The sequence below is a fragment of the Cupressus sempervirens genome, chromosome 4 (assembly GCF_028749045.1).
Source record: "Cupressus sempervirens isolate cs-2001-9-10 chromosome 4, ASM2874904v1, whole genome shotgun sequence".
NCBI lineage: Eukaryota > Viridiplantae > Streptophyta > Pinopsida > Cupressales > Cupressaceae > Cupressus > Cupressus sempervirens.
In genome coordinates this window covers 545,145,718-545,167,433 of record NC_143121.1, presented here as the reverse complement: position 1 = coordinate 545,167,433, position 21,716 = coordinate 545,145,718, and the positions used below count along the sequence as shown (strand labels likewise).

At 35.3% G+C, this 21,716-nt stretch overlaps 1 pseudogene; it reads right to left on the bottom strand.

Moving 5' to 3' along the window:
• Positions 1-4,555: 4,555 nt before the first annotated feature.
• LOC149562345 (amino acid permease 1-like) lies at positions 4,556-21,391 on the bottom strand (annotated as a pseudogene).
• Between the last annotated feature and the right edge of the window lie 325 nt (positions 21,392-21,716).

The following is a 21,716-nucleotide window of genomic DNA, read 5'->3' as shown; positions in this document are numbered from 1 at the left end:
CTAGCCAAGTTGCAATCAAATACATCAAACTTCCAACCATACTCTTATATAGTGTTGGATTCACACTTTTGCTGCAATCTTCCTTGCTTAACTTTAGACCTACTACTATTGGTGTTGGGGTTACCTTACTGTTCTGCATTTTGAATCTCTCCAAAATCTGCCTTGCATATTTTTCTTGAGAGATGAAGATGCTATCATGCATTTTTTTTACCTCTATGCCTAGAAAATATTTCAAGAGACCTAGGTTTTTCATTTAAAATTCATTCTTTATGGCCTCTCTAAACTCACCAATTAGGAAATTATCATTTCTAGTAAAAATTAAATCATCTACATACAAGACAACAATCAACACATTACCATTTGCTGCCTTGATGTACAGGGTGGGCTCACCATCACTTATACTAAAGCCATTGCTCATCAAATATGATTCAATCTTGTTGTACCATACTTGTGGAGCTTGCTTGAGCCCATAAAGAGCTCTCTTCAATCTATAAACCTTGTTCTCTTCACTTGCAACTTCATAACCAAGTGGCTGCTCCACATATACTTCTTCCTTCAATACACCATTTAGGAAGGAAAACTTCACATCTATTTGATATACATTCCATTTGTATTGGGTTGCAATTGTTATGACAGCATGCACAGTTTTCATTCTTGCAGTTGGGGCATGTGTCTCATCATAATCTTTGCCATACTGCTACTTGTACCCCTTGACCACTAAACGTGCCTTATGCCTATCTATTTTTACTTTAGCATTGCACTTGGTCTTATAAACCCATTTCACTCCAATTACTTGTTTCTTGGGAGGAAAAGTAGTTAACTCCCATGTCTCATTTCTTTCAATAGCATCTATTTCCTCATCCATGGCATTACACCATTTCTCCTCTTTCATAGCTTCTTCAAAATAAATTGGATCACTATGAGAAAATAATACAAAATTTACACTCTCATCATAATCTTCTTCATACCTTTCATCTTGTTATATCTCCCTTAGACTCTTGGTCTTTCTTGGCAATGGGCAGGCGAGAGTGGGATCTAAATTATCAGTATTGTTGCTGCTACTGTTCTGCACACTAGCTCAAGGCTATCTTGAAGTGCTTGGAACTATTGCTTGGCATGTTAAGGGTTGCTTCCCTTTTTTCCTTTGTTTGCAATCTATATTTGCTACTCCATCTTGTTGTTGATCATCAATATCATCTTCTTCCTCTTCAATGGAAGGCACTTTACTTGAAGTGCTTGAGGATTCATCTACCGAGCCATCCCATGACTGATTTTCAAAAAATTCCACATCTCTTGAAATGATGATCTTCTTGGAAATTGGATTATATAACCTATAGGCCTTTTATTCTGAGTTGTACCCTGTAAGGATACACTTCACACCTTTGTCATCCAGCTTTTGCCTTTTTTCCTTAGGCACATGTGCATATGCTACACATTCGAATACTCTCAAGTGCTCAACTATCCATCTACCCCTTGACCAAGCCTCAAGAGGAATCTTATCATGAACTGATTTTGTAGGACACCTATCGATCAAGTATATTGTTTTTGCTATAGCTTCTCCCCAATATTTAGTTGGGAGCCCTTTTTCTTCCATCATGCTTCTTGCCATTTCAACAATGGTCTTATTTTTCCTCTCAACCACCCCATTTTGCTGCAAAGTATAGCTGGTTGTAAGCTCTTTTCTTATGCCATTTTTCCTGCAAAAATTTACAAACATATTAGAGGTATACTCCCCTTCTTTATCTGATCTAAGGACCTTAATATAGTGTCCACATTCCTTTTCAGCTAGAGCTTTAAATTCAACAAACTTGTCAAATGCTTCAGATTTATTTTTTAAAAAATACACCTATGTCCTACGACTGAAATCATCTATGAATGTCATAAAATAAGTACTCCCCCCAATAGAAGTAGTTTTCATAGGGCCTACCAAATTAGAATGCACCAACTCTAATGGTGCTCTAGCCCTTCTAGATTTTCCAAAATTACAGGAAGCCTATGTTGCTTACCCAATATGCAAGCCTTTCACTTGTCATATGAATTTACAATGCTTGGAAAACATTCTACCATTCTTTTCTTGGACAACAAATTTAATCCAGCAAATCCAAGATGTCCATACTTGAGATGCTAAAGCTTGGAGGGGTCTTCAATCACACTCCTAAGAGCTGATTGTTGGTGTACTAGTGTACATACATGCTTGGGAGGTGCAACATTGACTTGAGAAGAGAAACATGTCTCTATTCTCAATGGGAACATCTAGTTCTTTGTAATTTGGATTGCTACAAGTAATTTATTACTCCCATCATTCTCATGAATGACACACTTGTCATTTTTCATCAACATTTTGTATCCATTTTGAATGAATTGTCCAACATTCATCAAATTGTGCTTCATACGAAGGGCAAAATACAAATTTTGTATCTCCTTCTTCTCACCTTTCTTGGTGTGGACCATAATAGATCCTTTTCCCACTATGGGAATGGTTCCATTATTTCCCATTTTAATTTCAAACTTAAAAGTCTTATCAATGAAAGAGAATAAAATTTCATTACAAGTCATGTGGTTGCTACATTTGCTATCCAGGTACCATACCTCAAGGCTTCTTTCTTCACCAATGTTATGCATGATGAAGGTTGTGAGATTATTTGCATTTTCCATGTTCACATCAGCCACATTAGCATTTTTCTTTGACTGATCACCCTATTTCTTCAAGTATCAATTGCATAATGCCCATACTTATGATAGTAGTAGCATTCAACATTACTCTTATTGGAGTTGTAATTCTTCTTACCTACTCTCTAGAGTTGTTTTGAGAGGTGCTTACTCCCTCTTGTTTGGTTGCTCTTCTTGAGCTTTCTACACCAGCATTCCTTTGACCATTCCTTCCATGACGTCTGCTTCTTGAGCCTCTATCAAAGACATTTCTTCCTCTCCCCTTGCCTCTTGAATTCTCTTGAGCCTTGAAAGATTTCTCTTGGGAAGTAGTAGCTGACCTCTTTATTCGGTGCTCATGGATTTGAAGAGTTCCCATCAACTCATCCATGGTCAATGTGGTGAGGTCTTTTGCTTCCTCTATGTTCATGACAAGATTGTCATATTTCTGAGGTAAACTCCTCAATATCTTCTCTACTATTCTTTTCTCATCATATTCTTCTCCATTTGATTTAAGCTAGTTTATCAAAGTGGAGATTTGTGAGCTAAACTCTGTAATAGGTTCATTGCCCCTCATCTAAAAGTTCTTAAACTCTCTTCCAATCATTTGTAGCTTCACTACTCTAACCTTATCAATCCCCTTGAAGTTCATCTGAAGGATATCCCATGCTTCCTTTGCATAATTTGTTGCTGCAATCTTTGGAAAAATTGTCTCTTTCATTTTCTCCTCAATCAAACTTAATGTCTTTGCATCTTTTCTCCTTGACTCTTTCAACTGAGTCTTTTGTGAATTTGTAAGAGCAGCATACTGAATTGGGTCTATCACATCATTGAACCCATTTATCACATATTCCCACAAATAATTTGTAACCATTATAGTTTTCATTTTCTTTGCCCATGTATCATAATTTTGTCCATTAAAGGACGGTGGCTACTACCATATCTTTCCTATATCTCCTACCATGTCAAATATTCCAAAAAAAAAATGCCCTAACTCATTGTGGATGTGGGGCCTCAAAGTTCTGATACCATGTGAAATATTAAATCACAACTTTAATAATTTTCTCAGCACTAACTATTGCCAAGTGCCAATTTTTCTTGACACATGAAGGTGTTGAGTGGCAGTTTTTCTCGACACCAATAGATGTTGAGTGACAGGAGAAGGTGTCAAACTAGCTTGGCACAAGAATATGCTAAGTGAACTTGGCACTCAGCAGATAACTTGGCTCAAATGGATGTCGAGTAAGCTCAGCTTAAACTGAAAAATTATAACTTAAATAGAGACCATGTTTTCAACATGAATGTTTCCACCATTAAAACCAGAGATCGAGAGTGAGAAGCTTTCAAAAATGAACTTCTTAAATGCAATAAATAGAAGAAGAATAATAGATTCAAGTATGCTTGCTTTCTTTCTATTCAACTTTGAATAAAACCATTACAAATCTAGGAGCATTTGGCTTTAACCAAAAAAACCCTAAAATAACCCTAAAAACTTCAAACTAATAAAGAACTTTAAACTTTAAACTTGCAGCTCTAATGGCTACATACAATAACACCTGGAGCAATCACTACTTCAATAGGTCAAAATAACAATAGCAACTTAGAGAATGACAATGGGGGAAACACATGCAATTGCAAGCATAACACAAACTTCCTTCTATCTCTACACTTAAACTTGATCTGCTAATCGACTTCCTTTCCTCCTTCCTTCTTTGCTCTTCTCTGCAACTTCTAATCACTTCTTCCACTACAGTCAAATGAACTAGATCATTCCTTTTTGTCCTACTGGCAAAAATGTTTCCCTCTCATTTCCAATTTTTGAAAACTCACCTACTCGTATTTAATTTTTTGTCTATTCTATAGTCCATCAGGTGGTAGGTGGGCATTTGGCTCCAGGGGCAAATTTCTACATGCATTTAATATTTCAACAAAAGAGAGTGACATGTTTGAGATCCTGAATGATTCCTACAATTGACCCCACAACACCTGCCACTAATACAACTAGGCAAATCAAGATGAGAGATTGGTTGAGTAGCCATTTTGGACTCCATTTTTGCACATTGGATTGTATCTAATACATTTCAACTAGAAGGTGCACAGTCAATGGCCAGAATGAGATGGCACCTATGAAACCCATCAGGGCATTGAAGAAAGGCACAAGTATGGCAACCACTATTGTTGACACAACCATTAAACTTCTTACTAATAGAGAAAACATAGTAAAGCTTATGGATCCATAGAATGGAATTCTTATGTTGTGTATAGTGTTTACAAGGCCATGATTTTTCCACTTATGAGATGCCCATTCCTCGATGAAAACAAATATAGGCTAAGCAAACACCTTCAAATGAAAGAAAACAAGGCTATCAAGAATTGAAGAAAGCAACAGCAGCAAAAAATTCATTAATTTGTGGTACCATGTAATGGAATTTTGGAAAACATGAAGTACATGTTGTTACCATGTAATAATGAAGATGTGATTGTGTACCTGATAAGCTCCCACAAGGTGAATAACAATGCAGAGATTACCTATGTCAATCAACCAGAATGGCTTATTGAAACCAAATCCAGTGAGCATATTTCCAAGTGCATTGTTCCCAAAAGCTACATACCCAACTAAGCCTATGGACATGTATAAAAGAGTTGTTACTATCATGCCAATTACTATTGCATTTTTCATGGTTTTGTTCTCTAGAGGAGGAGATTTGATGGTGTCCTGTGAGAGACCTAGTTTGTGATTTGTTTAATATTAGTACCGATCTAATCAAATATGCATTTCTATTAGTAATTATTATTACTTTTAAGGCCAAGTTTAAACATCACATACTAAAGCTTGACTCCTAGGTTAAAAGTGTTAAATAATCAAAGCTTGACTTATTTTTCTAAGGCTAATTCTTTCCTTAATTTTTAAAGATTGTGCTTTTAAGGTAACAAAATTCATGCTATGAACAAATATTAGTAATTTAGATGCAACACAAACTCTTACAAAACTAATTGTATTAAAAAATTTACAGTTATGATGAGAATATGGTCTAAAATGTTTGATGAAGAACAATCACATTGGATTAGATGACTAATCCTCAAGTGCCATTATGTTTGAACCGTATAAGAAAAACTTAGAATAATGACCCAAGCCCTTCATCTGTGATAAGAAAATGAAGGCCCCCAAACTCAAGGAATATGTTTACTACTACTAGCATGAAAATATATGAAAATCTAAATGTAATGTAAACACACACTAAAATCACATTATCAATTGACCATTAAAAAAGAGCAAGATTTATACGGAAACATTGACTTTTAAATAAATAGATCCTTATTAATAGGTGAAAATTTGCAAAAAAATTCTAGAACTTGCCTGAATTTCTATCATAACCATCACAAACATGTATGAAAGTGCACTGTTTCCCAATGCTTGGAAGGAATTCCATGACTTCTTTGCTTTTGTGACACTACCACCAATGGTTACTCTTGCTAAGCTTCTAGAAGGATGCTTCTTTTCTACAAAAGAAAATAATTATACTTCAATGAAATACAATAGAAATTTAGATCCAAAGGTTTTGGATAGTGTAGATGCCTACAACTTTAGCTATGCAAAGACCCAAGCCAATTGAAGAGTATGCAAAAGACATAATCATTGCAAGAATTGAAAGCCATGAAATTTTCTCCAAGCTTGGAAGTAGAGATAGCATCAACTCAATTGCTCCAAATATCACCATAAACATGTTTCCCAAAACAACGCATGAGGTTGCATGCCCCTCTATGTGAAAACATCCTACCTTTTTTGTTGCCCTAATTTAGTTTAACAATTTAGAACTTCAACAGCCATAAGAACAAATAGAAATTTAGATAATATATGTGAAAACATAAAGAATAAGACTAACTTACCTGGTTTAACACATATTTATTTTGATAAACTTGGAAGAATTGAGATGAGCCAAGTAGAGAATTCAGTATATGCCATGATGGAAACATTCAAACAAACTCTAATTGAGATTGCCAAATTATTACCAAAAGATCTATTTAACAGAGTTGAGAAAAAGTGCCAATATAGTCTCAACTTGCACAAGTGATACCAAAATTGGATAGGGCATCAATGAAAAAGTCAATAAAGAAGCACACAAGGAAATTTGAAGCTAAATATAAAGCATTCAACATATTGTAGAATAATATTGAGGATGTTGTACAGAAGACCACACTGTTGCGAAAGTCATTATATGGTTTGACAACACCCAAGGAAATAGTGCAGACACCTATTGAGGTAGGTGAGGACAAAGATGAACAACAAGTAACTAAGGTTACCAAAGAAGATGCTAAAAAAGATACAATTATAGAAGGCACTAAAATGAACATAGACACACAGGTACCAACTGAGGTTGAGCTGTAGATAGAATAGAGTTTACTAGATACACTAATGTCGAGTGCCAGTCCTCAACATGAGTTTAATATAGACACTGATATTGTAAAGATTAAGGATGTTTCTGATTCTATCACTCAAAACAATAAACCCCTTATAGAGGAAGACTTGAAGAAGATATTGATAGAATCCACTACATGGGAAAAACTTTGTGAAAATCCTATACTAGTAAATATTGATGAGATTGAGAAGGAAAAAAAGGCATCTGCATGGGAGGAAATTCAAACACAAGAGGCATCTCCAGCCCCTCCCCAATTCAATGACTAGTATTTAAATACTTGATGATGATAAACATGTGATGCATGTGGAACAGAGGCATCAATAGTGAAGAGAAACCGTATTTGTGTAAAAAACTTTTGGAACTTATAAGGGAAGGAAAATCATCAAGTGAGTTTGGTTTTTCTCGCAATTGTAGGAGCAACTCATTAATATTATATTTGGTTTGACCTTAGCCATTTTTGTGTGTTGATTATTAGATCCTACCATGGCAGAGAACTATTGCCAAGGCTTCGTGGTAAATAGTGATTAAAACAATTTTTTCCAACCAATTATAATCGCTCTCTTTGCTCTCCTATATTTTTATTTTGTTAGTTCCATTATTAGAACATGCTCGAATGTTAGTAGCACATAAATTTACAGGATCTTATTGATTGTGCTAAGAACAGTGCAAAATACAAATAAAGATAGTGATTTTTGAGACAAGAGAAGGTGCAAATTGCTAGTAGTCACATTTACTATGATGGCATCATTAATTCCTGGAGTTCTAATCAAATACGAAAACGTGTCACTTTGAGAATAAATCCTAATTTACCAATTTTCTTACTTATTCAATTCATCATTATTTGATGAATCCAAGATGCTCATCAGTAAAATAAAACCCGTCCCACAAGTTTCCCTAAAAGTAAATCACTATGATAAAACCATGTAATCAAACTAATTTAGAAAAAACTTTATGATCCACATCAGATCCAAAATTTTTGAGAATAATGTTTATTCTCTAATCAACCTAGAGAAATTTTACCGTTATTTCCTTTGGAAATTTGATGTATTGAATAGGAAGAGAAGCTAACATTTTTAAATTTTTTTCAATTACGGATGTAAGAAAGTACTCTAAAACTATGGTCTTTATCAATTCATTAGGATATCATTAAGAACTCTAAAACATGATAGTAGGCTCATTTAATAAAACAAACATGATATCTTGATTCAGGAATAATATCCTTTGATTGTGCTTTTCAGTCTACTATGTTAAAAAAAATTGAGTTAAAGTAAAAATCATTATCAACAAGGTTGAATAATTTTTTGTTTTGGAAAAATAATAGTAAGCCATGCTACTCTAGAAAAAAGAAGCTAATGAATTCTAGTGCACAAATACAATAGTAAACTTTTCTTTTAAGAAGGTTCAAGTTGTTATTAATATGCCTGTCATTGCTAAAGATGACTTGATCTCACATGTTTGCATCTTGAAACCATATTTACTGAGAAGGGCACAAATTTAAGACCAAAATGATTGAAAATGGAAACTTCCATTATCAAAGTCATAGTTACATTTGCAAATCCAATTTTGATCCCTAATAGAACAGAATTATGAAGATGATTTTGATTCAAAAATCTTTCTTTCAAGTTGAAGTTAAATTTACAAGCTTATTTATTGTCATTTAAATATCACAAACACATTTTGTCATTTTCTTCTTCTTGTATATTTGCCTGATGTTTAAATTTGTTCAGAATATTGTACATGCACAAACTCATTTCATTCATTCCTTCACCATGATCTTTGACTTGTTATTAAATGCCAATACGATAGAGGAGTTGATTGTGGCTCACAACATTTATGTTGTTCTTTCCTAAGAATTGTATGAGCTAAAAGAAATTGCTATTTAATATTCAATTCATTTGAGAGCCATTTGATTGGTAATTTGTGAGGCTAGTGCATAGAATTGTGATGGCATAGTGATACAATTTCAAATATTAAATTGGTAAAGTTGTAAAGTAGAAATTTTTCTATAGATTAGTTTTTTGGGATTTCTTCCCCCTTTAAAGAATGTAATGGGGTTTCATTTGGGAGAAGGAAGCTTAAGGTTTAGAGTATGTATGCATTGCTTTGGAGCCATGAGCTATGTTGATGATGGTAGCTTTGATTGTCTAATAGGTAGACGTGATGTCATTTATTTTTAAAATCATATATATTCCCTTTAATCATTTACAAAAAATACAATCATATTCTCCTTTTTTCCATACAAAATATCTTCATAACCACACTTCTATCAGTACTTTTACATACTAAATTTTCATTTTCCCTCTATTCTTTATTAGCCGAGAGGCTTTAGCCTAGAGGCTACTTTAGTGTCATAGGCAACCCCCCTTCAATCCGTGCAACAAATAATCATCGTAAATATTTAAATATTGAATTTAAAAAAAATAAAAAATGTTTTGAGTTAAAAATCGTTCCTATTATTATTATTGTAAACATTCCAAGTTAAAAACCATTCCTATTATTATTATTGTTCTCAATCATTGTTTTGTCATTGATGTCAAACTTGCTACTTGCAGGAATGACAATTGCTTTAGTGATCCAAATAATATCAAGTGGTTGATTAACATTGAGGAGGCAATCAATAAGATGTAACTAGAACACCTAGAGAAAGGTTGAAGTTATGATGTTGGAATGAAGTAGAAGGATCAGCTAAGCCATTGATTAAAAAGTGTATTGATGACATACTCTAAGACATAGAGAATGGGCACACTGAAACATATCAAAGATGTAAGGTTTTAGCTAAGACATCTGTAAAGCCTAACTAAAATTTATTAGAGAGAGGGAGCCGAGCAAGCTAGTAGGTGTTGAACAGATTCCTAGTTGAAGCTGAGAAAGTTCAACTTCAGATGCCGAGTAAACTTCAGATGCCGAGTGAACTTCAGATGTCAAGTAAAATCAAGTGCCAAGCAGAAACAGATGTCGAGCATCAGAAAACCAATAGTTCCAAGTAACACAGAGATGCCAAGCATCAGTAAACCAATAATGCTGAGTTGCTGCATTATTTTGAAAATCAAAGATTCACTAGATCTAAGCTGACAAGGTTGTTATCTAGAAGTCTGTGAATTAAATAGAAGATAAGAATGATGAGCTAGTGGCATAGAACACCATGTAGAACATTTTTGGAGAATACAACTGGACTCTAGATGAAGTTTCTAGATAAGAGCAAGATATGGGGTAGATACATTGTATCCTACCTAATCCATTTGAAACCCTAAAATTGGAGAGGGAGAATTGAGTGGAAACCAGATTCCTATTTAAGGAGTCATAAGGTCATGAAGCAAATAGAGGAGAAGGTGGTCAAGCATAAAAGCATGAAGTGCTGAAGAAGGTGCTAAGGAGAAGAAAGCACAAAAACTCTGATTGGATAGATGACCATAAGGATGATTGCATTGGTATGATGAGTAAGAAGACTCAAGGAGATGAAGCTTGAGATGACAAGCTGTAAGAACTGAAGTGATTAAAAGCCAAGCAAAAGGAATAAACTGAAGAGTGATCTGAAATCTGCAAAGTATGTTGTAAGTTGTATCAGATCAACAATCCATTATTGTTACTCTCTAGCAATTGTAATAGATAGTTTAAATCCTATGGATTTAGGTTGGTTTAATAGCCATGTTGTAAATCCTTTAATAGGGTGACATTCCAAGTGAATGTTCTAAAGACCTTTGATCAAGCCCATTCCTAACAGTTTGGTGAAATCCTCTAACAAGGTCACATTTAACAGTGTGTTGTAAGCCTTTAACAGGGCATGCTTTTAACAGGGCATCACTTTAGAAGAGTGAAAATCAAGTAGCATGTTACTGGTGGTTTTTTCCAAATTGGGTTTCCATGCAAATCATTGTGTCATGTGTTGATCTTACATGTTTTATTTCTACATGTTGATTTGTTGTAACTTGCTAAGATGGTTGATTTAAGTTTGGATGGATGAAAAGTTTATAGACTCATTATAAGTTGTAAAAAAGTATTATTAGGGCATTTGGACCTTGGATAACTGATTCACCCCCTCCCCCCCCCCCTCTCAGTTATTCTAAAGAATTCTAACAATTGGTTTGTTTCCCGCAGGCATCCATGGACGATAGGCATTTATTTTGGTAGGTGATTTTGAAATTTGAACGTTGAGAGGGAAAATGGAATATGACAAAAGGAATATTTTCTAGATTCATTCATTCAAAGAGTCAATTTAGTAGATCAAAAGTTTAGTAGAGAGTCAGTTCAGCAGAGAAGAGAAGATAGAAGTTGTAGAGCAGAGCAAAGAAAAAGGAAAGAGATCAGTAGATCTAGTTGGCAAGTGTTTCCCTTGTTCACTCTGTAAGTTTTCTATTGTTGGTTTTGTCCTGTTGAAGCAGTGATTGCTCTAGGCACCATTGTATACAACCATTAGAGTTGAAAGTTTAAATTTCATTGAAGTTTGAAGTTTTACCAGCTTAGGTTTTTTTAGGGTTTTTTTATTGAAGCTGAATGCTCCCAAATTTTGTAATGTTTTTAATCAAATTTGAATAGAAAGCAAGTAGGAATACTTGAATCCATTGTTCTTCTCCTATTCATTGCATTTGAGAATTTTTTTTAGAAGCTTCAAGCTTTGGCTCTCTGGTTTTAATGGTAGAAACATTCACGTTGAAATTTCTCTAATTTATATTTTTTTCCAGTTTGAGCCGAGCTCACTCGATATCCATTGTTGTGGAGCATTTCCCTTTGTGTGTTGATCTTATTTAGCTTCTTTGTGTGCCGAGCTTACTTGACTTCTTGTTGTGCCGAGCTAACTTAGCACCTACTGTCTGTCACTCAACACCTTCACATGCTGAGCAAACTGCCACTCGGCTCCTTAAGGTCTCGAGAAAAATTGGCACTTAGCACCTTCACGTGCCAAGAAAATTTTTTTAAGTTGTGATTTATTTCTCACATGGTATCAGAGCTTTGAGGCCCCATATCCACAATGAGTTAAAGAAAAAAAAATTGGGATTTTTGACATGGCAAGAGATTTGGGAAAGATATGGCAGCAGCCACCACCGTTCAATGGACAAAACTATGATACATGGGCAAAGAAGATGAAAACCATAATGGTTGCAAATGATTTGTGGGATTTTTTAGTTAATGGGTTCAATGATGTGATAGACCCAACTCAGTATGCTCCTCTTACCAATAATCAAAAGACTCATTTGAAAGAGTCAAGGAGGAAGGATGCTAAGGCATTAAGTCTTATTGAAGCAGCAATGACAGAGATAGTATTTCCCAAGATTGTAGCAGCAAATTATGCAATGGAAGCATGGGATATCCTTGAGACGCACTTCAAGGGGACTGATAAAGTCCATACAGTAAAGCTACAGAATATAAGGAGGGAGTTTGAGAACCTTCAAATGAAGGAAAATGAATCAATTGCAGACTTCAATTCAAGGACCTCCAATGTGATTGACCAATTGAAGTCAAATGAAGACTATCAAGAGCAGAGGATAGTGGAAAAGATATTGAGAGTTTACCTTATAAATATGACAACTTGGTCATGACCACAGAAGAGGAAAAAGACCTCACTGTTTTTACAATGGATGAGTCGATGGGTACTCTTCAAACCCATGAGCAAAGGATCAACAGATATAAATCTTCTTCTTCCCAAGAGCAAGAATTCAGGGCTCAGTCAAATCTAAGAGGAAGGGGGAGAGGAAGAAATGGCTTAGGCAGAAACTCCAGAGGCAGAGGTTGGGGTAATGGAGGACAAAGAAATGCTGCAGTAGAAAGCTCAGGAAGAGTAGATAGAGCAAGTAGCTCACAAAATACTTCAAGAGGAGGTAAGAAAAACTACAACTCAAATAGGAGTAATGTAGAATGCTACTACTATCAAAAATATGGGCATTATGCAAGTGAATGCTGGAAAAAGAAAAATGATCAGTCAGGACAAGAAAATGTGGCTGATGTGAACATGGGAAGTGGAAACAATGTCATTACCTTCATCATGTGTAATGTGGGTGAAGAAGGAAGCCCTGAGGTTTGGTACCTTGACAGTGGATGTAGAAACCACATGAGTGGTAATGAAACCTTGTTTTCTTTCATTGACAAGAGTTTCAAATTTGAGATTAAAATGGGTAATAATGGAACCCTACCAGTAGTGAGCAAAGGATCTATTATGGTCCGCACCAAGCAAGGTGAGAAGAAGGAAATAAAAAATGTGTATTTTTCCCTTGGTATGAAGCACAATTTGATGAGCATTGGTTAGCTCATTCAAAATGGATACAAAGTGCTGATGGAGAATGACACGTGTGTCATTCATGAAAAGGATGGGAGCAAGAACTTACTTGCAGCAGTTCAAATGACAAAGAACAGAATGTTTCCCTTGAGGATAGAGACATGTTTCTCATCTCAAGTTGGTGATGCACCTCCCACACAATCATCTCTAAGGAGTGTGATTGAAGACCCCTCATGGCTATAGCACCTTAGGTATGGTCATCTAGGCTATACCAGTTTAAATTTTTTATCAAATAAAAGAATGGTAGAAGGTTTTCCATGTATAGGAAATTCATGTGACAAGTGTGAGGCTTGTATTTTGGGTAAGCAACATAGGCTTCCCTTTAATTTTGGAAATTCTAGGAGGGCTAGATATCCATTAGAGTTAGTGCATACTGACCTAGTTGGTCCTATGCAAGTTACTTCCATTGGTGGGAGTACTTATTTTATAACATTTATTGATGATTTCAATCATAGGACATGGGTGTATTTCTTAAAGAATAAATCTGAAGCATTTGATAAATTTGTAGAGTTTAAAGCCTAGGCTGAAAGAGAATGTGGACACTATATCAAGGTCCTAAGATCAGATAGAGGAGGGAAGTATACCTCCAATTCTTTTGTAATTTTTTGCAAGAAACATGGTATAAAGAAAGAGCTCACAACCAGCTATACACCACAGCAGAATGGAATGGCTAAAAGAAAGAACAAGACCATTGTTGAAAAGGAAAGTGATCAGCAGATCCAGTTGGCAAGTGTTTCCCTTGTTCACTCTGTAAGTTTTATATTGTTGGTTTTGTCCAATTGAAGTAGTGATTGCTCCAAGCACCATTGTATGCAACCATTAGAGCTGCAAGATTAAAGTTCATTAAAGTTTAAAGTTTTACTAGTTTAGGGTTATTTTAGGGTTTGTTGGTTGAAGCCAAATGCTCCCAGATTTTGTAATGTTTTTAATCAAATTTGAATAGAAAGCAAGTAGACATACTTGAATCCATTGTTCTTCTCCTATTCATTGCATTTGAGAAGTTTGTTTAGAAGCTTCAATCTTTGGTTCTCTAGTTTTAATGGTGGAAACATTCACATTGAAATTTGTCTAAGTTATAATTTTTTCCAGTTTGAGTCAAGCTCACTCGGCATCCATTGCTGTCGAGCATTGCCCTTTGTGTGTCGAGCTTACTAAGTTTCTTGTTGTGCCAAGCTAACTTGGCACCTACTACCTATCACTCGGCACCTTCATGTGTTGATTAAACTGCCACTTGGCTCCTTAAGGTGCCAAGTAAAACTAGCACTCGACACCTTTATGTGCTGAGCAAATTTTTTAAAGTTGTGATTTATTTCTTACATCAATATCATCACTCTCTTCTCTCATGTGGAGAAAAGTATTTCAAGCACTCACAACTATCCTTAGCTAGATTTGTATGGCCTTTTCTTTGCTATTGTCTTTCTCTATTTATGTATATTTCGTCTTCCAAACTTTCTCACAAATTATGTCTTTTAACAATATTGAATGCATTCTGTAACCACATATTATCTCACAATGTATAATTTATTTTTTGAAAAGTTGGGTGTGGCTGGAGATTGAGAGATACCTAGTGGCTAGAGATTAGGGGTCTTAGAATACATTCATGGACCTGACCAACAATGACATCTAGCACTCCATAGGTATTTCTCAAAAAGTTAGATCATTTTGTATAAGCTCATTTATGTGATCATTTGTAAAGAACTAAATAGAATATTTTGAAATAATATTTTCCTTATTTTATTGAAAGATTATGTGTCTTATTTAAAAGCCCTAACTGGTGCACACTATGGTGAAGAACTCTATTTTCAAAAATTCAAAGATAAAGTCCATCACTGCCTTGCTTCTCACACTCCTAAGCCATGCCTTTGCTTGGCTCTCAATCATAGCATCTTTAGCAACAATCAACATAAAACATTTTTGGGAAGCATTGAATTTTACAGACATTTTTCTACAGCACCAAGCCTCACCACTCCCACTACTCCCATCCTTTGTGTCTTCTTTTTGCCTTTGCTACTGCCGTAGCTAGTTATGTTGTTGTGGAGCCCCAACGTAACTTGTAGCATGCCTATCACCAATTTTTTCTAATATGTTTTTTAGTTGCATGTCAAAATAGCGTGGGAATGAAGGATTTTGGAGCTATCTAGGCAACAGTTAGATCCATTGTTAGACACCCTTACTGGTAATCTTATCATAACTTGCATTGTACTATTCTCATGAATTGCATCTATTGGGTATCAAGAACCAAGATTTGGTACTCATATTTGCCCTCAATTCTATGAATTTTCCTCTAGATTTCTTTCAAATAATATCAGTGGGGGCACTAGCAACAACCACGAGTCCACTAAAAGTAGAATCTAATCTTGCAATCATGGAAACTATTACAATTTTAATACCAAAATCGAAGAACAACTAAAATGGAATCAGCCTAAATTATAATACCACAAGATGAAACTCTATGGATGTCTACCATTAACTAACCACCAAAGATGAATAAACAAGACTTAACACCAACTTACTCCTCCATAATACTAAGAAAATTAGCAACATCAAAATCAAGGCCTGGAAGCTTGTTGGAATTTAATGCGGTGATTGTCTTGCCCCTGGAGCCAAAACTCACCTACTGCATTCATGTTTATGACTATTGTGTAGGTCATCAGGGATGGTAGGTGGGCATTTGGCTCCAAGCGCAAGACAATCACCGCATTAAATTCCAACACTCCCCCTTTGTCCCAAGCCAAACAAAAACAATGATCACTGCTGATCGACATCAACTATACCAAGACACTCTCTTAGGTGTACAAAAGTTCTAATGCCTAATGGCTTTGCAAACATGTCTACTAGATATTGCTCAAACCTGCAAAATTCCATCTTGATATCCCCATTCTTTACCAACTCTCTGATGAAGTGATATATGATCTCAATATGTTTGCTTCTCCCATGGAAGATTGGATTCTTGGACAATGCAATTAATGAGATGTTGTCACAATAAATTGTGATTCCATCCCCTTGCCTTTCATTCAAATCTGTTAAGATCCTCCTTTGCCAAATTGCTTGACATGTTGTTGTGTTTGCTGCTATATATTCAGCCTTTGCTATAAATTGAGCAACAATAGGTTGCTTCTTCGATGCCCATGAAATTGCACCCGATCCCATATGAAACATGTATCTGGAAGTGCTCTTCCTATCATCTAAACTTCTAGTCCAATCACTATCAGTATAGCCCACCAACTTGAAACTATTTGATGCAGTATACAAAATTCCAAATCCCTTGGTACCATTCACATACCTTAAGATCCTCTTTCCCACTTGCCAATAGGAATCCTTTGGTATTTTCATAAATTTGGAAATCAGACTTACTGCATGCATCAAGTTTGGCCGAGTTGCAGTCAAGTACATTAAACTTCCAACCATACTCTTGTATAGTGTTGGATCCACTCTCTTGCTAGAGTCTTCCTTGCTTAACTTTAGACCTATTGCTATTGATGTTGGCGCTGCCTTACTATTCTACATTTTGAATCTCTCCAAGATCTGCCCTACATATTTTTCTTGAGAGATGAAGATGCCATTATGCATTTATTTTACTCCTATGCCTAGAAAGTATTTCAAGAGACCTAGGTCTGTCATTTCAAACTCATTTTTATGGCCTCTTTGAACTCACTAGTTAGAGCCTTGTCATTACTAGTAAAAATCAAATCATCTACATACAAGACAACAATCAACACATTTCAATTTGATGCCTTGATGTAGAGAGTAGGCTCTCCATTTCTTTTGCTAAAGCCATTGCTCATCAAATATGAGTCAATCCTACTATACCATGCCCTTGGAGCTTTCTTAAGCCCATAAAGAGCTCTTTTCAATCTATATACTTTATGTTCTTCACCTGCAACTTCATAACTAGGTGGCTACTCCACATATACTTCTTCCTTCAATACACCATTTAGGAAGGTAGACTTCACATCCATTTGATAAACCTTCCATTTGTGTTGAGCTACAATCGCTATGACAGCACGCATGGTTTCCATTCTTGCAACCGAGGTATATGTCTCATCATAATCTCTATCATACTGTTGTTTGTAGCCCTTGACTACCAGCCTTGCCTTATGCCTATCAATTTTTCCTTTAGCATTACATTTGGTCTTGTAGACCCATTTCACTCCAATCACTTGCTTCTTGGGAGGCAAATCAGTTAGCTCCCATGTCTCATTTCTTTCTATAGCATCTATCTCCTCATCCATGGCCTTACACCATTTCTTCTCCATAATAGCTTCTTCAAAATATATTGGATCACTATGAGAAAATAATGCAAAATTAACACTCTCATCATAATCTTCATACATTTCATCTTGGTATATCTCCCTAAGACTCTTGGTCTTTCTTAATAAAAGAGAGGAGAGTGTGGGATTAGAATCTTCACTGCTGCTACTTTGCCGACCAGCTCGATCTTCACTATTACTCAGTACTGACACTCGGTCATGCCTCTGGAGTTTCTGCCTGAGCCATTTCTTCCTCTCCCCCTTCTTCTTGGATTTGACTAAGCCTTGAATTCTTGCTCTTGAGAAGAAGAAGATGCTAATCATTTGATCCTATGTTCATGGGTTTGAAGAGTACCCATCAACTCATTCGTTGTCAAAATAGTGAGGTCTTTTGCCTCTTCTATGATCATGACCAAATTGTCATATTTATGAGGTAAACTCCTCAATATCTTTTCCACTATACTCTGCTCTTGATAGTCTTCTCCATTTTATTTAAGTTGATTAATCACATTGGAGGTCCTGGAACTGAAATCTACAACTGATTCATTTTCCTTCATTTGAAGGTTCTCAAACTCCCTCCTTATATTTTGTAGCTTTACTGTACTGACTTTATCAATCCCCTTGAAGTTCATCTCAAGGATATCCCATGCTTCCTTTGCATAATTTTCAGCTACAATCTTGAGAAATATTGTCTCTGTCATTGTTGCTTTAATCAAACTTAATGACTTAGCATCCTTCCTCCTTGACTCTTTCAAATAAGTCTTTTGATTATTGGTAAGAGCAGCATACTAAGTTGTACCCTATGTTGGAATTTAATGCAATTATTTTCTTGCCCTTGGAGCCAAATGCACACCTACCATCCCTAATGACCTGCACAATAGTCATAAACATGAATGCAGTAGGTGAGTTTTGAAATCTGAAAAGAAGGGGGAAATGATTTTGGAAGCAAGATAAAAAAGAATGTTTTGTTCCATTCGACCAGTAGGAGATTCAACAAATTAGCATCATTGTTGCTTTAATCAAACTTAATGACTTAGCATCCTTCCTCCTTGACTCTTTCAAATAAGTCTTTTGATTATTGGTAAGAGCAGCATACTGAGTTGTACCCTATGTTGGAATTTAATGCAATTATTTTCTTGCCCTTGGAGCCAAACGCACACCTACCATCCCTAATGACCTGCACAATAGTCATAAACATGAATGCAGTAGGTGAGTTTTGAAATCTGAAAAGAAGGGGGAAATGATTTTGGAAGCAAGATAAAAAAGAATGTTTTGTATCATTCAACCAGTAGAAGATTCAACAGATTAGAAGTTTAGCAAAGAGTCAGTTCGGCAGAGTAGAGAAGATAGAAGTTGCAGAGTAGAACAAAGCAAAAGGAAAGATATCAGCAAATCTAGTTGGCAAGTGTTTCCCTTGTTCACTCTGTAAGTTTGCTATTGTTGTTTTTGTCCTATTGAAGTAGTGATTTCTCTAGGCACCTACTGCTTTTCACTCGGCACCTTCATGTGCCAAGCAAACTGTCACTCAGCACCTTCACATGCCAAGCACATTTCCACTCGGCACCTTCATGTGCCGAGAAAAACTAGCACTTGGCAATTGTTAGTGCTGAGCAAAATTTTAAAGTTGTGATTTATTTCTCACAAAGCTCACATCCCGACAAAGAAGAATACTCTTGAGCCACCTCATCCTCCAATTCTCGCTACCATGAGAGATCATTTTGTATTTCAAGATGCTCCTCCCCATGTTCAAAAAATAAGTTGAAGATGGAAGAAACCCTCATTCAAATTTTCTTGATAATGGAGAGTTTGAGCATCTGGAAATTCCTAGCAAGAAACCCATAAACATGATCCAAGTCATGAGTCTGAAAAGATAATTTGATGTTGTCAAATAGCTAGATGAATAAGATTTTCTACTCCCTTAAAAAAACCCACCCATGAAGCCATCACACAAATTATATTTCAATAATTCAACGCGCAAAACCTTCCCAAAAATGATTTCTACCAGAAATCACTTTGATAAAGCCAAAATAACAAAGAGTGGGTTTAGGGTAAGGTCGTACACATTGGAAGAAAAATTGACAATATTTGCCATGGAAACAAAACTCACCATGAAAATAGTTATACCAATTACTTTTTTGAGTTGTGCCAATGATATTAAAATAAAACAAAACTGATTAAATAGGATTGTGATGACATTGATATCCATTACATGTTTATTATGAGTCTTATTCAAGAGACTATTTGCCTTGGGCAAGAAAAATCTTTTTTATATAGGAGACAAATTTTTAGGGTGAGCTATCCTCCGAACATTTTTTAACTCTTCAAATATGAAAAAACAATAATAATAATAATAGGAACATTTTTTTAACTCAGAACGTAGTAGCATATTAAAAAAATCGTGGTAAATATTGAATTTTAAAAATTTTTAAAATTAAATTAAAATAAAAACAATTCATGAAGGGTTCAAATGTATTGATAAAGTATGCCATCAATTGAGAACATATACAACATTCAAAGTACTCAACCAAAAGTGGCTATTCTTTTGACGCTCAATCAGCATATTTTTAGTCATAGAGGTAAAAGCCATCTTACAAAATCTGAGAGGGCTTAGCTAGAAGCAGAGTATCTGCAAGAAGTAAATGAAACTTATGCAAGGAAACTAATGGTAAAAAAAAGTAAAACAACCAAGCAAAAGGAAACTGAACATGCAAATTTTTTCAAGTAAAGAACACATTTGTATCCTATGATTTCAGCTTTTAAACAAAAAAGTGACAGTATGCAGGAGATGTGGCTGATCTAGCATATACCAAAACTAATTTTTTAAAATTAGAGCCAAAGAAGTGTTTAAAGTTTTAAACCAATAATTAAAAAGACTCTAGCACTTAATGCATTAAGTTTATCCAGGATGTATTAAAAGCCCAATATCATCAACTTCAGCATTTTTATACATATCATGTCCACTACTCTAATTGGATGAAATAGCTAGCAGGCAGAAACTTGTAGAGAACCTTTTAAACAAATTTAAAAACACAAACTATTGGAAACTCTTTAAATAACATTCAACATTCAAGAACCTTGTAAACAAAACAACATTTGTTAATAAGATAAAAACCAGAATTGAAGGAAGATAATTACTTCTCCGAAGTAAAGTATTCCAAAATTTCATAGGAACAAAATGTAGTGTTTTAAAGCCAGCTCTCCAAAATCTCAAGTCTTTCCATGGTTGCAAGGTAAATAGAATGTTTGGGCAGATATGTTGGCCTCCTGCAGACAGGGCATATGTTTTGCCTTTTTAACCAATCTTCTATGCAATTCCTATGAAATATATGGCCTCCATTGCAAGGCAAATAGCACAGTTCTTCTCCAACATTATAATCATCTAAACAGATTCCACACTCAACATTTTCATTGATATGATAGTCAGTAATTTTTATAGTTGGGAGGCCTTCTACAACTTGTATTATCTTTCTCAGCATCTACCTCTCCAATCTTTCTTTCATATCATCTGACAAGCATTCCCTAATCAAATTTATTATTTCAAGAAAAACATGATTGACTCTTCCTACTAGACCACGATTCATCTCGCATTGTGGGTTTTGATTGCCGAAGTTACAGATCTCAATGTAAAGTTGGTGAAAAAAATTAAATTGAAATGCCTTGTGCAATGATTCAAGAAGTCTCACAAACATGTAAACTTGAAATGCAAAGTCATTATCTTGATTATCATGGTCAGCTTTGTCGTAGGTGATTTGTTGTGCAATGATCTCACTTTTCAATTCACCAGCTTCATAGATTATGTTGGCCATAACTTCGAAATTAGTTTTAAGGCAATTACTATGAAATAGAACATCTTCATTGCAAGAGAAATTGCAATAATCATTATGCCCACAACTCACACATTCATCATTTTCATCATCTCCACAAATCACACATTCTATACTTTCGTTGAGATGACTCTCATGGGCAGGTAGGTCTTGCACCACTTTTGTTACCTCTCTCATTATCAGATGTCTATCCCCTATTTCCTCCATTTCTCTTATATAAATATCTAAAATCCTTTCCTTCAAATTAACCAAAGAATAATCGAGCATCTTTAGCAGCAATCCACGTAAAAAAAAATTTGGTATTCCA